Source organism: Somniosus microcephalus, chromosome 8 (assembly GCF_052327205.1).
Source record: "Somniosus microcephalus isolate GS21.2 chromosome 8, FLI_Smic_1.0, whole genome shotgun sequence".
Taxonomy (NCBI): Eukaryota; Metazoa; Chordata; class Chondrichthyes; order Squaliformes; family Somniosidae; genus Somniosus; species Somniosus microcephalus.
In genome coordinates, this window is record NC_140994.1 from 198,745,502 (window position 1) to 198,761,244 (window position 15,743).

The window sequence follows — 15,743 nt, forward strand, 5'->3', positions numbered from 1 at the left end:
TTGAAGCCTCTTCACACCTGACACTACCACCTAGCTTTGTATCATCAGCAAATTTGGAAATGTTACATTTAGTCCTTGTTACGTCCATGTATAATAAGAAATGGACTGCGGAGAATGGTACAACAGGTGTTTACTCAACGTGGCTCAAACTGCAACTGATCTGTACAGATTACTACTCAGCGTTATATACAGGTGTGGTCACTGCCGGTACTACAGTATACATGAGCTGTACAAAGTGGTTCCCCCCTTAAAGGTACATACATTACAATTCCTCCCCTTTTAGATTAACAGTACCATAACACTCATTTAACAATTAAATATCAAACTAATTACAATTAACACTTTTAACATGCAACATTAGCTGAAAATAGTCTATTTATAAACTCAGTCTTTGGGGAGGCTTCCTGATCCTTTCTGGATAGCGCCTTTCCCGAGTGTCTTGCTCTTGGTGCGGAGGTGATTCTGGCCCCCTGTCGTCGGTTGGTTCATCAGCTTCTGATGCTATTGTTTCTGGGGTAGATGCGACCTGTACGTCGGGTTCATCACCAGGTACGTATGGGCGAGGCATGGGGTTGACTTGTTCCTGTGACTCTAGGATCTGGTCAGCATGGCATCTCACGATGCTCTCCCCAATGTCCACTGTGTACATTAGTGGGCCCTGCCGTGTGCATATCGTTCCTGGCTGCCATTTTTCTGTTCGGTAGTCACGGGCCAAGACTGGTTGCCCTACATTGAAGCTCCTTGTTGGCTTCTCATGGATGTGCTGGAATTGCTTACTCTCAACATCTCTTCGTACGTTTGGTCTGAGCAAATCCAGGCGAGATCTTAACCTTCGGTTAAAGAACATCATGGCTGGGGCCTGGTTGGTGACTGCATGTGTCGCATTCCGGTAGGCGAACAGGAAATTGTCCACCTTGTGCTGCAGCGGAATGTTGTCATTGTACATAGCCTTTATTGCCTTCTTAAAGGTTTGTACAAACCTCTCAGCCAATCCATTTGTGGCTGGATGATACGGGGTGGATGTGTAATGCCTTACCCCATTCTTTTTCAAGAACCTCCGGAACTCTTCGGACACAAACTGTGGTCCGTTGTCGGAGCAAATCTGTTCTGGCAAGCCATTCCTGGCAAAAATGGTCCGTAGGACTGCAATAGCTTTCTCCGTGGTGGTGGAGGACATTTTGATGACCTCAGGCCATTTCGAGTACGCATCCACGGCTATTAAAAAGATTGAGTCCATGAATGGACCAGCAAAATCAATATGCACCCGTTGCCATGGAGATGAGGGCCACTCCCATGGGTGTAGAGGGGCCTGTGGTGGCGCATTTTGGACTTTCTGGCATCCTGAGCAGCTCTTGGTCAGGTCCTCGATTTGTTTATCAATTCCCGGCCACCACACATAAGCCCTGGCTAGGCTTTTCATTTTTACCCCTCCCAGATGACCCTCATGAAGCTCATTGAGCACTCTATCCCTTAACTTGGGTGGAATTACCACTCGGGATCCACACATCAAGGTCCCCCAGCACACTGACAGCTGTTCTCTCCTTGTCGAGAATGCTGGCAACAGTGAGTCGCCATGTGCTGGCCATCCCTTCACCGTCAAATCATATACCCGAGACAGTGTCGGGTCATTTCGGGTTTCCTTTTCGATACAAGCGTTAGTTACCGGTAGGTATTCAACTATAGTCGAATGGAATATTTCGACAGGATCCACTGCTGGTGCTTCCTCCACAGTAGGCAGTGGCAGGCGTGATAGCCCATCAGCATTTCCATGCTGTTTCGTGCCCTTATATTCAATCTCATAGTGGTGCGCCCCCAGAAAAAGTGACCATCTTTGTAGTCGTTGCGCAGTCATCACCGGAACGCCCTTCTTCGGATTAAAAATGGAGACAAGAGGCTGGTGATCAGTCAGCAAGGTGAATTTCTGCCCGTGCAGATAGTGATTGAACTTTTTCACTCCCCACACCAGGCTGAGGGCCTCCCTGTCAATCTGGGCGTAGTTACGCTCGGCTGAGGTTAGTGATCGTGACACAAAGGCTATTGGCCTCTCTGAGCCATCTGAGAATTTGTGCGACAGCACCACTCCAATGCCGTAGGGTGACGCATCACATGCCAACCGAATTGGTAATGCCGGGTTGTAATGGGCCAATACCTCTTTCGATGTGATTAGTGTTTTGCTCTTCTGGAAAGCTCGTCTACATTCGTCACTCCACTTCCATGGCACCCCAGTTTGCAGTAGGGTGTTCAGTGGGTGTAGTATTGTAGACAAATTTGGCAAGAACTTATGGTAGTAGTTTACCAGCCCGAGGAACGACCTCAGTTGTGACACATTTTCCGGTGCTGGAGCCTTGACTACTGCCTCAGCCTTCTCTGGGGACTTATGTAACCCCTCTTTATCGATAACGTGGCCACAATACGAGATTTGTTTTCTAAAAAACTCGCATTTGGGGCGGTTAGCTCGGAGCCCATATTCCTGCAATCTAGTGAGCACCTGCTCCAGGTTGGCAAGGTGATCACTGTCATTTTCACCCGTGACCAGGATGTCATCCAAATAACATTGGGTCCCTGGGATCCCTTGCAGGACTTGTTCCATTGCCCTCTGCCAAATAGCCAGAGCTGATGCTACCCCAAATACCAGCCGGTTGTATTGGTAGAGACCTTTATGGGTGTTGATTGTGAGGTATTTTTTTGATGCTTCTTCTACCTCCATTTGCAGATACGCCTGGGCCAGATCAATCTTAGTGAACCATTTCCCTCCAGATAGCGAGGCGAAAATATCTTCAATCCGCGGAAGTGGATATTGTATGGTGTGAAGGACCGGGTTCACTGTTACCTTAAAGTCCCCACAGATGCGAACCTTCTTTGGTTCCCCAGGCGTGCTGCTCAACGACTTTTTCATCACAGGGACGATCGGTGTGGCCCACTCGCTCCAGTCTACCTTGGACAGTACACCTGAACGTTCCAGACTCTCCAGCTCTGCTTCGACGGCTGGGCGGATCGCATAAGGTACCGGTCTGGCCTTAAAAAAATTTGGGCTTGCGTTTTCTTCAATTTTAATCATCGCTGTCATGCCTTTTAGTGTTCCGAGTCCTTGCTGGAACACTTCTTTCGCGTCAGTTAGGATCTTTGATAGTCGCCCAGCTGTGACGTCGTCATCCTTTTTGTCAGCCACAGTCAGTGCCTGTATGGAATGCCAATCCAGTTGTATTTTCCGGATCCATTCACGTCCCAGTAATGGTGGTCCTCCATCTTGCAATACATACAGGTCTAGTTTTGGTGTTTCCTTACCGTTATATATAACGGTCACCCTTATTTTTCCTTTGGGGTAGACTTTTTGCCCCGTGTACGTCTTCAAAATAATTTTTGTGTCTCTCAAGGGTATGTGTGAGAATAGCCGCTCATAGTCCCGTCGGTTTATGACTGTTAGAGCTGATCCTGTGTCCAATTCCATCTTTACCTGGACTCCTGCTATCTTGCGAGTGACACAAATGGTTCGGTGATCCTCCGTTGTGATCACATTATGTAGTTTCAGACAACTCAGTTCCCTGCTTTCAGAGTCGTTATCACTCTTTTGTTCATCTGAACTATTCTCCGTTATCTTATGTACCTTCTTGTACTTCCCTTTGGTCGGTTTCTTATTGCTGGTTTTCTGTCCCGACCTGCAGACTCGTGCTATGTGTCCTACTTTTCTACACTGTCTGCACACTTTGTCTTTGAACCAGCAGTCATTCTGGTCGTGTGTTGTTCTGCCGCAGCGATAGCACTTCTCTGTTCCATATGACATTTTGTTTGTGCCATATTCTTGCGGTCTCTGTTGTATCCCTGCAGCGCCCCGTGCTGCTGCTTCATATGATACCGCAATGCTGAAAGCCTTTTCCAGCGTAAGGTCCTTTTCAGATAAAAGCCGTTTCTGGGTTCCTTCACTTTGAAGCCCACACACAAACTTGTCCCGTAAGGTATCTGCCAGTCCCGCTCCAAACTGGCAGTGTTTCGATAGTTTGCGCAGTTCTGTTAAATAATCAGCATGGCTTTCATCCATATGCTGGTTCTGTGGTGTATGTAACCGTTCCACCTTTAAGAGAACTATTTTAAGAGTTGCACTACTTTATCTTGGCTGCTGTATACTGTAATACCGGCGGTGACCACACCGGTATATAAGTGCTGTGTAATGATTTATTGAGCAGTTCCGCCCTGACCTTCAACTAGTAAAGACCTGTTAAAGTTTACTCTTGTGGTCTGTGTAGTAATTCTCAATATAACACACAGACTTAACAGTGGCGACGAGTACGATCTTACCCTGCGGCAGAGATACATCCAAGGCAGTTTAACGGGCGTCGAGAGGAGGCATCCGCCCTCATCATTCTGCTGAGAAAAGACTCGGGTCTGCAGAGCGAAGGAAGAATTCTGACACGAAGCCTTCCATCAGCAACAGGCAGTGATCATCCCTTCTATCACGGTGGTGGGTAAGCCGATCAGCGACGAGCAGCAAGTCGGCCACGTTGACTGTGAGTAGGGGACAAAATTTAAAAAAAACGGAGGATATAAGGGCGGAGAACTCGACCACGGCCGGGGAAAGGAGCCGGACAGAAGTCGGGGCCAGAGGCGCTGAGACTGGGGCAGCGTAAGGCACGGAAGCCGCGGTGAATACAAACGCAGCCGGTGTGAGAGACCGGGCTGCAAGCGGGCTGGGAGACGCAACAGCGTCGAGAGAGAGCTCGACCGCGACCGGTGAAAAAGGCCGGGCAGCTACCGAGGCCGCGAGGCGCAGCGACCGGGTCAGCATAAGGCGCGGGAGAAAATTTTTAAAAAACTGCGGAGAACTCAGCCGCAGCCGGGGGGGAAGGATCGGACTGCAAGCTCGACCGCGACCGGTGAAAATGCCGCGAGGCGCAGCGACCGGGTCAGCGTAAAGCGCGGGAGAAAATTTAAAAAAACGCGGAGAACTCAGCCGCAGCCGGGGGAAAGGACCGGACTGCAAGAGGGGCTGGGAGGCAGGGTTTGAAAACCGCTGGGGGAGGGCGAACGCACCAAATCGGCAATCGCCATTACAGCCAGCGGGGGAAAAAGGCAAACGCGGGAAGCCGCCATGTTCAGAGGCGGGGGAAGAAGACAAGCGCGGGAAACCGCCATTTTGTAAAAGAAAAAATAATTCTTTTGTTTCTCAAGAAGATCGCGAGGATGCCTAATCGTGGTAACATCAACGATTTCGATCCCGATGTTGAAGATTGGGCCACGTATGTAGAACGCATAGAGATATATTGTAAGGCAAATAAAATATCAGAGGAAGATAAAGCACTAACCTTACTAAACTCAATGGGTGCGAAGACATACGGGCTATTGAAGCATCTTCTATCACCAGCTAAACCGGCGGATCAGACTTTCACTAATATTGTTGCTGTCCTGAAGAATCATTTGAACCCCACACCACTGATGTTAGCGGAACGATTTAAATTTTATGCGAGAACGCAACTGAAAGAGGAAAGCAACGCGGAGTATTTAATTGAACTGCGTAAGCTAGCGAAATACTGTCAGTTTGGGGAAAGCCTGACAGAGGCACTGAGAGACAAATTCGTGTGTGGATTGTCGAAAGAAGGAACACAAAAGCGGTTGCTTGAAGAGAATGATCTTACACTTGATAAGGCTGTCACTATTGCAGCATCGCACGAAGCCGCAGCGAGAGGCACCGCGGAAATGCAGCTGAAGGCAGCGGTACTCAGCGTAGATCAAATGGCTTCGGGTACAATGAAATGTTATCGTTGTGGGAAGACAACACACGATCAGAACCAATGCTGGTTTAAAAACCAGGAATGTAGAAAATGTGGCAAGCTTGGTCACATAGCTAAAGTATGCCGGTCAGGAAAGAAGACCAGCAACAAAAAGTCACCACAGGAAAAGTGCAGAAAGGTACATAAGGTGGCTGAGAAGAGTTCGGATGAACAGAATTCGGATTCAGACTCCAACAGCAAGGAACTGGGTAGTCTGAGAATTCACAACGTGAGTAAGGAAGCTGACCGACAAACTATCTGGGTCACACTGCAGATAGCAGGAGTCCAAGTGAAGATGGAAGTGGACACCGGATCGGCGTTGACGGTCATGAATAAGCAAGACTACAAAAAGTTATTCAAACATATTCCCCTACGGGATACGGAGATAGTATTGCAGACATACACGGGGCAAAAAGTATACCCCATCGGAAAGATAAAAGTCAAGGTGATACACAAGGGCAAAGAACACCAAGGAATGGACATATATGTACTACCTGAGGGAGGTCCACCACTTCTGGGACGGGAGTGGATCAGGAAAATAAATATGGACTGGCACTCCCTAAATGCAATAACGGTAGATTCCGGAAAGAAAAAAAATGTCAAACCTGAACGATTGTCCAGAATATTGGATGAAGCTAAAGAGGTGTTCCAACAGGGACTGGGAACACTGAGAGGAATTAAGGCAAAAATCCAGATTGCAGAACATGCAAACCCAAAATTTTTCAAAGCCATGCGATACGACCTGCTGTAGAAGCTGAGCTGGAAGGGCTTGAACGTTCAGGAGTGTTGTCTAAGGTGGACTGGAGTGAGTGGGCCACGCCCATTGTTCCCGTCATGAAGCGTTCATCGAGTAACAAGCCAGGGGAACCGGGGAAGGTCCGCATCTGTGGAGACTTCAAGATCACGGTTAATCCGGTGCTTCACACGGTGCAATATCCACTTCCGCGGATTGAGGATATCTTTGCTTCATTGTCTGGCGGGAAACACTTCACCAAGATAGACCTGGCGCAAGCGTACTTACAGGTGGAAGTTGAGGAAGAGTCGCGCCAGTATCTCACAATCAACACGCACAGAGGCTTGTATCGATATAATAGACTGGTTTTTGGAGTGGCTTCGGCTCCAGCAATGTGGCAGAGGGCCATGGAGCAGGTATTACAGGGAATTCCAAGCACTCAATGTTACTTGGACGATATCCTGATTACAGGAGATGACGATGAGGAACACCTTGCAAATTTGAAACTGGTGCTCACCAGATTGAAGGAATATGGACTTCGAGTTAATCGCCAGAAATGTGAGTTCTTTCAGAAACGGATCTCGTACTGTGGTCATGTCATTGACCAGGAGGGGCTGCACAAGTCACCTGACAAGATCGAAGCTGTTGTGAAGGCTCCCGCTCCGGAAAATGTATCCCAGTTGAGGTCGTTCCTAGGGTTGATTAACTATTACCATAAGTTTCTGCCAAATCTATCCACGGTGCTGCACCTGCTGAATGCTCTTTTGCAGAAAGAAGTACCATGGAAGTGGAGCGAGGACTGTAAGAGGGCCTTTCGCAAAAGCAAGGCATTGATCACCTCAGAGGAAGTGTTGGCTCACTTCAACCCAACGCTACCTATTCGTTTAGCTTGTGATGCTTCTCCTTATGGTATTGGAGCAGTACTCTCACACAAGTTGCCAAATGGCTCGGAAAGGCCAGTCGCATTTGCATCCAGATCATTGACCTCCGCTGAGCGCAACTATGCTCAGATAGATAGGGAGGCTCTCAGCCTGGTGTGGGGAGTAAAGAAGTTTCATCATTACCTGCAGGGCCAGAAGTTTACACTGCTGACAGACCACCAGCCGTTGGTATCCATATTCAACCCTAAAAAGGGCGTTTCCATTATGACAGCACAAAGGCTACAGAGGTGGTCCCTTTTCCTAGGGGCCCACCAATATGACATAGAATACAAAGGATCAAAACAGCATGGGAATGCTGACGGTTTATCGCGCCTACCGTTGCCAACGGTAGAAGAGGCGCCTACAGTGGACCCAGTGGAGATGTTCCACTCAACCATAGTGGAATGTCTACCAGTAACAAATTCTACGATCGAAAAGGAAACAAGAAATGACCCGACTCTCTCACGAGTCTACGATTTAATGGTGAAGGGATGGCCAGCACATGGCGAACCATTGTTGCCAGCATTTTCGCAAAGAAGAGAACAGCTGTCAGTGTGCCGAGGAACTTTGATGTGTGGATTCAGAGTGGTGATTCCACCCAAACTCCAGCATAAAGTGCTAAAGGAGCTTCACGAGGGGCATCTGGGTGGAGTGAAAATGAAGAACCTAGCCAGAGCGTTTGTGTGGTGGCCAGGTATCGATGGAGACAGCGAAGAAATGACCAAAAGCTGTCCAGGATGCCAGAAGGTCCAAAACGCCCCACCACAAGCTCCCCTACATCCATGGGAGTGGCCCTCATCTCCATGGCAAAGGGTACATATCGACTTTGCTGGTCCATTTATGGACTCAATGTTCTTAATCGCGGTGGATGCACACTCCAAGTGGCTGGAGGTAATAAAGATTTCCTCCACCACCACGGAGAAAACCATCACAGTATTAAGGACCATATTTGCCAGGAATGGGCTGCCGGAACAGATCTGTTCTGATAATGGACCGCAATTTGTGTCCGAAGAATTCAGGAAGTTCTTGAAAAACAATGGGGTTAAGCACTACACGTCCGCCCCATACCATCCCGCCACCAATGGATTAGCTGAAAGGTTTGTCCAGACCTTCAAGAAGGCCATAAAGGCCATGGGTAAGGAAGACATAAATCTACAACATAAGGTAGATAACTTCTTGTTGGCGTACAGGAATGCAACACATGCGTTTACAAACCAAACTCCCGCCATGATGTTTTTCAATAGAAGACTAAGATGCCGGCTGGATTTGATCAAGCCAAACATCAGAAGGGACGTAGAGAACCGGCAATTTCAAGGCATGAATGAAAGGCCAACTAGAACCTTCCAGATAGGTCAACAGGTTTTGGCCCGGGACTACCGTACCGAGAAATGGCAGCCTGGAACTATTTGCACATGACTAGGACCGCTGATGTATACCGTGGACATTGGTGAAAGCATAATAAAGCGCCATGTTGACCAGATCATAGAGTCATCCAAAAAGGGACAACCTACTCCACAACTCTATACGCCTAATGATGAAGCAGAGATACCCATAGGAGCTACCTCCGATCCGGTGATACTGGAATCAGATGAACCCGGCACTGGCATTCAAGCCGAATCGACCTTGCCAAAAGGACCTACTACACCACCGAAAACTACTACACCACCGAGGCGTTATCCGGACCGAGTCAGGAAGCCTCCAGAGAGACTGAATCTGTGAACTGTTTTTACATGAAGTTGTGTATTAATGTTATTATGTTATGTTAATGGGGAATATATACTGTTAAGCTAAAAAGGGAGGATTGTGGTGTATGTAACCGTTCCACCTTTAAGAGAACTATTTTAAGAGTTGCACTACTTTATCTTGGCTGCTGTATACTGTAATACCGGTTGTGACCACACCGGTATATAAGTGCTGTGTAATGATTTATTGAGCAGTTCCGCCCTGACCTTCAACTAGTAAAGACCTGTTAAAGTTTACTCTTGTGGTCTGTGTAGTAATTCTCAATATAACACACAGACTTAACAGGTTCCGTTTGTGAAACTTGAATCTTTCTGCTATCAGCAGCGGTGTGGGGTTTAAATGTTCCTTTAGTATCATTACTATGTCTTCAAAACTCTTTTCCATTGGCTTCGTTGGGGTTACTAGATTTCGTAATATCCCATACGTCTTTGCACCCATTAAATTTAACAATACCGACGCTTTCTTGTCATCTAACACCTCATTTGCCTTTCAGTACACCTCTATTTGTTCGACATATGTAGTCCAATCTTCGACTTCATTGTCAAATGCGGTGATACTGCCACTCTTCAGCATTTTGGGTGTGGTTTAAAATGGCGTCTCCTGCACTTTCCTTCCTCCCCCGCTGCTGCCGACGCCGCTCTCGGCGGTTCTTGTGGCAATGGCGGCGCCCTGTAGGTTTCTGCACATCTCTCTCTCCCTCTCTCCAACGCTGCTCGGCCCCTGAACACCGGCTGCGCCCTGTGCGCTCTGCCCTCTCTCTCTCTCCCCCCGTCGACACTGCTCGGCCCTATGCTGTGCCGCTCGGTCGGGCTCTAGCCCGCTGCCGTCCGGGAAGGGTCTGCGCACTACCTGTTGCCAGCCCGTTTCGCTGGACCACCTCGACTGGAAAGCCAAGCCTGGCTCTCGACAGCCTCCCCCGCAATTCTCGAGTCTCTGCTGGATGACTGGGCGGTTGCCCGTGGTCGACGCCCGAGTCTCTGGCCTTGACCTCCAATCCACTGAGCTCCAGGAACGAATCCCCGGGAGGTGATGCAGAGTTGCAGGTAGGTTCGAACCTGCCTCGTCACCAATGTTACGTCTGTGTATAATAAGAAACGGACTGCGGAGAACGGTACAACAGGTGTTTACTCAACGTGGCTCAAACTGCAACTGATCTGTAGATTACTACTCAGCGTTATATACAGGTGTGGTCACTGCCGGTACTACAGTATACATGAGCTGTACAAAGTAGTTCCCCCCTTAAAGGTACATACATTACAGTCCCCTCATCCAAATCATTGACACAGATTGTGAATAGCTGGGGCCCAAGCACCGATCCTTGCGGTACCCCACGAGTCACAGCCTGCCATTCTGAAAAAGACCCGTATATCCCTACTCTTTGTTTTCTATCTGTTAACCAATTCTCAATCCATGCTACTAATACAATAGCAAAATACTGCGGATGCTGGAAATCTGAAATAACAGAAAACACTGGAAAAACTCAGCAGGCCAGCATCCGTGGAGAGAGAAACGGAGTTAACGTTTCAGGTCGAAGACCCTTCGTCAGAACTGGAAAAAAGCAGGAAGAGGGATAGATTTTAAAGCAAGTGGGGGCTGGGAAAAGGGGGAGGGGATGAAAGAACAAAAGGGAAGGTCAGAGATAGGATAGAAAGCAGGAGAGATTAAGAGACATTAACAGATATTCAAGGAACAAAGGATGGCTCTAGATGAAGTGTGAATGGCCCTGGCAGAATGAAGGACAGCTGCCATGTGGGAGGGAAGAAAAAAGCCCAGACGAAAGTGTGGATTAAAAAAAAGGGAATATATATATATATATAAATATAAATAAATAAAATTAAAAATAGGGGCCGAGGTTATGATCTGAAATTGTTGAGCTCTATGTTGAGTCCAGAGGGCTGTAGAGTGCTGAATCGAAAGATGAGGTGTTGTTCCTCGAGCTTCCGTGGAACAATGCAAGAGGCCGAGGACGGTGAGGTCCGAGTGGGAATGGGGCGGTGAATTAGTGACAGGCCACCGGGAGCTCGGGGTCCCCCTTACGGACTGAACGGAGGTGTTCCGCAAAGCGATCACCCAATCTGTGTTTGGTCTCCCCAATGTAGAGGAGACCACATCGTGAGCAGCGAATACAGTATACTAAATTGCAGGCAGTACAAGTAAATCGCTGTTTCACCTGGAAGGGGTGTTTGGGGCCCTGGACAGTGGGAAGGGGGGAGGTATAAGGGCATGTGTTGCATCTCCTCCGCTTGCATGGGAAGGTGCCGGGCGAAGGGGAAGGGGTGCTGGGGGTGGTAGAGGAGTGGACTAGGGTGTTGCGGAGGGAGCAGTCCCTACAGAATGCTGAAAGGGGAGGTGAGGGGAAAATGCGTTTGGTGCTGGGATCACGCTGGAAGTGGCGGAGGATGATCCGTTGAATGTGGATGCTGGTGTGGTGAAAGGTGAGGACAAGGGGAACCCTATCGTGGTTCCGGGAGGGAGGGGCAGGAGTGAGAGCAGAAGTGCGGGAGATAAAACGGACCCAGTCAAGGGCCATGTCAACCACAGTAGAGGGGAATCCTCGGTTGAGGAAAAAGAGACTGGACAAGGGGAGAAAAAATAGAGCCGAGATAGGAAGAGATAAGTTCTGTGGGGCAAGAACAGACTGAAACGATGGGTCTACCAGGGCAGTCCTGTTTGTGGATCTTGGGAAGGAGGTAGAAGCAGGCTGTGCGGGGTTGGGGAACTATGAGGTTGGCGGCCATGGGGGCGGGGGGGGGCGGGGAAGATCTCCAGAGGAGATGAGGTCAGTAACAGCCTTGGAAACGGTGGCTTGATGTTCGGTAGTGGGGTCATGGTCCAGGTGGAGGTAGGAGGTGGTGTCGGAGTGTTGATGTGCAGCTTCCGCTAGGTAGAGGTCGGTCCGCCAAATAACAGCACCACCCTTGTCAGCAGCTTTAATACTTTCTATCCTATCTCCGACGTTCTTTTGTTCTTTCATCTCCTCCCCCTTTTCCCAGCCCCCACTTGCTTTAAAATCTATCCCTCTGCCTGCTTTTTTTTCAGTTCTGACGAAGGGTCTTCGACCTGAAACGTTAACTCCGTTTCTCTCTCCACGGATGCTGCCCTGGCCTGCTGAGTTTTTGCAGCGTTTTCTGTTATTTCTCAATCTATGCTGGTATATTACCCCCAATTCCATGTGCCCTAATTTTGTTCACCAACCTCTTGTGTGGCACCTTATCGAAGGCCTTCTGAAAATTCAGATACACATCTACTGGTTCCTCTTTGTCTACTCCACTAGTTACATCCTCAAAGAACTCCAATCGGTTTGTCAAACAGGATTTCCCTTTCATAAATCCATGTTGACTCTGCCCAATCTTACCACAGCATTAGTTTCTAAGTGCCCAGTTATTGCATCCTTTATAATAGATTCCAGCATTTTCCCAACTACTGATGTAAGGCTAACAAGTCTGTAGTTCCCTGTTTTCTCTCTCCCTCCTTTCTTAAATAGCGGGGTTACATTTGCTATCCTCCAATCTGCAGGAACCATTCCAGAATCTATAGAATTTTGGAAGATGACAACCAATGCATCCAGTATCCCAATGGTGACCTCTTTCAAAACCCTAGGATGTGCGTCATCCGGTCCTTGAGATTTATTGGCTTTTAGTCCCATTAATTTTGCTAGTAGTTTTTTTACTAATAATTTCTTTAAGTTCCTCATTCCCGCCATACCCTTGGTTTTCTCGTATTTCTGGGAGGTTTTGTGTCTTCCTCCGTCAAGACAGAAACAAAGTTTCTCTGTCATTTCCTCATTCCCCATTATAAATTCTCCAGTCTTTGACTGTAAAAGGACCTACATTTACCTTCGCCAGTCTTTTCCTTTTCACATACCTATAGAAGCTTTTACAATCAGTTTTTATATTTTTCGCTAGTTTGTGCTCATATTCCATTTCCCCTTTCTATCAATTTCTTGGTCCGCCTTTGCTGATTTCTAAAAAGATCCCAATCCTCAGGCAACTTTATAAGCTTCCTCCTTTGACCTAATACTAGCTTTAATTTATTTTGTTAGCCATAGTTGGATCACTTTTCCTTTTGGGTTTTAATGCCCTAGAGGAATATATGTTTGTTGCAAATTATGCATTATTTCCTTGAATGTTAGCCATTGTATGTCCACCTTCATACCTTTTAGTGTAGTCTCCCAATCTACCATGGCCAACATCACTCTCAAACTTAATGTAAAATTCAATCATATTATGGTCACTTGTCCCTAAAGGCCCCTTTACCACAAGATTATTGATTAGCCCTTTCTCATTACACAGTACCAGATCCAGAATAGCCTGTTCCCTGGTTGGTTCCTTCACATACTGATCCAGGAAACCATCTCGCATGCCTTCCAAGAATTCGTCCTCCACACCATTAGTGGTAATTTGATTTGCTCAGTCAATATGTAGATTAAAGCCCCCCATGATTACCGTATTGCCCTTGCCACATGCACTTCTAATCTCTTGATTGATACTGTGCCCTACATTACCATTACTGTTTGGTGGCCTATACACAACTCCCACCAATGTTATCCGCCCTTTGCTGTTTCTTAGCTCCACCCAAACCAATTCCAGTTCTACATCACGATCTGCCATGCCAAGATCTTTTATCTCTACCATACCAATCTCATCCCTTATTAACAGCGCTACACCACCTCCTTTTCCTTTTTGTCTGTCCTTCCTAAATGTTGAGTACCCTGGAACATTCAGTTCCCAGTTTTGGTTACCCTGCATTTTTTTAAATCTCTGCTCCTATGTCTGACCATTCATTTTTACTTTGCCAATCTCTCAACTTTTTCTCTCTCCTTTCTGATTCCATCTCAAATTTACTTTCTCTGAAGGCTCATGGTTCACATGCATGGCTGATGGTGACCAGCCCCCTCAAAAAAATCATGGTCATGCATGCATGCCTAGAACTAAAATCATCTGCAGGGAAAGCCTAACTGAAAGATCCCACATATATGTCAAACACAAAACTTTTAATTAATTATTGAGAAACCAAGTGCCAATGCCTATGGTACAGGACAGCACCATGGCTGAAAGAATACAAGCTAAATTGGGAGGTAGCAATTAGATGATACCAAGCTTGTTTTAAAAACCTGAAGATTGTAGTAACAGGCTTAAATTTATTCAATGATGATCAAAGATAGGGGAAGCAAAACAATGCCCTTTGGTATACAATGCATCCAGTACCAAATGAGCAAAATTCACTAAAAAAGCAAGGACAAATGCATATGAACTTTTGGAACATTTCAGGACTGGTACACCTAAAACAAGTAGAGACAAAAAGACTTGAGTCATAACAGCACAGGAGGCCATTCGGCCCATCGAGTTTATGCCAGCTCTCTGCAGAGCAATCGAATCGGTCCCATTCCCCTGCTTTATCCCCGTAGCCCTGTTAAGTTTATTTCCCTCAAGTGCTTATCCAGTCTCCCCTTGAAAACATTGAGCATGTCCGCTTCCACCACTTCAGTCGGCAGCAAGTTCCAGGTCACCACTCGCTGCGGCAACCTCGGATTGAGCATGGGCAGGGCAGCCCCTGTGATAGACATTTGCGGCTCCAGCGTACTCTGCAGCAGTCAACACTCTCCATGGAGGCGATACACGGCCCTCGACCGTGTCCGTTCTATCTCCCACACTTCTGCCCTCACCCCTGCCCCTCCCGCCCGGAACCACGATAGGGTTCCCCTTGTCCTCACCTTTCACCCCACCAGCCTCCACATTCAACGGATCATCCTCCGCCATTTCTGCCACCTCCAAAGTGATGCCACCACTTGTACATCTCTATCAAATCACCCCTCAACCTCCTTTGCTCTAATGAAAACATCCAGCTTCTCTAACCTGTCCTTGTAGCCAAGATCCTCCACCCCCAGAACCATTCTGGTAAATCTCCTCTGCACTCTCTCAAGGGCATTCACATCCTTCCTAAAGTATGGTGACCAGAACTGGATGCAATACTCCAGTTGTGGCTTAACCAGAGTTTTATAAAGGTTCAGCATAACTTCTCTACTTTTGTACTCAATACCTCTATTTATAAAGCCCAAGATCCCATATGCTTTGCTAACCACTCTCTCAATGTCCTGCCACCTTCAGGGACCTATGCACATTAACTCCCAGGTCCCTGTCTTTGCACTCTGTAAAACTGTGCTATTAAGTGTACATTGCCTTTCCCTATTCCTTCTGCCAAAATGCATCACCTCACACTTCTCGGTATTAAATTCCATCTGCCACTTGTCTGCCCATTCTGCTAGCTTTTTTATGTCCTGTTGCAGTCGATTGGTATCATCCTCCGTTTACCACCCCCAAATTTGGGGTCATTGGCAAATTTAGAAATTCTACTTTGTATTCAAATATCCAGATTATATATATATCTCAAGAAAAGCAGTGGCCCCAGCACTGACCCTTGGGGAACACCACTGTCTACCATCCTCCAGTCTGAAAAACAGCCATTTACTACAACTTGCTGTTTTCTGTCCTTAAGCCAATTCCTTATCCAAGCTGCCACTGACCCACCTATTCCATGAGCCTCAATTTTGTTAACCAGCCTTCTATGTGGTACTTTGTCAAACAC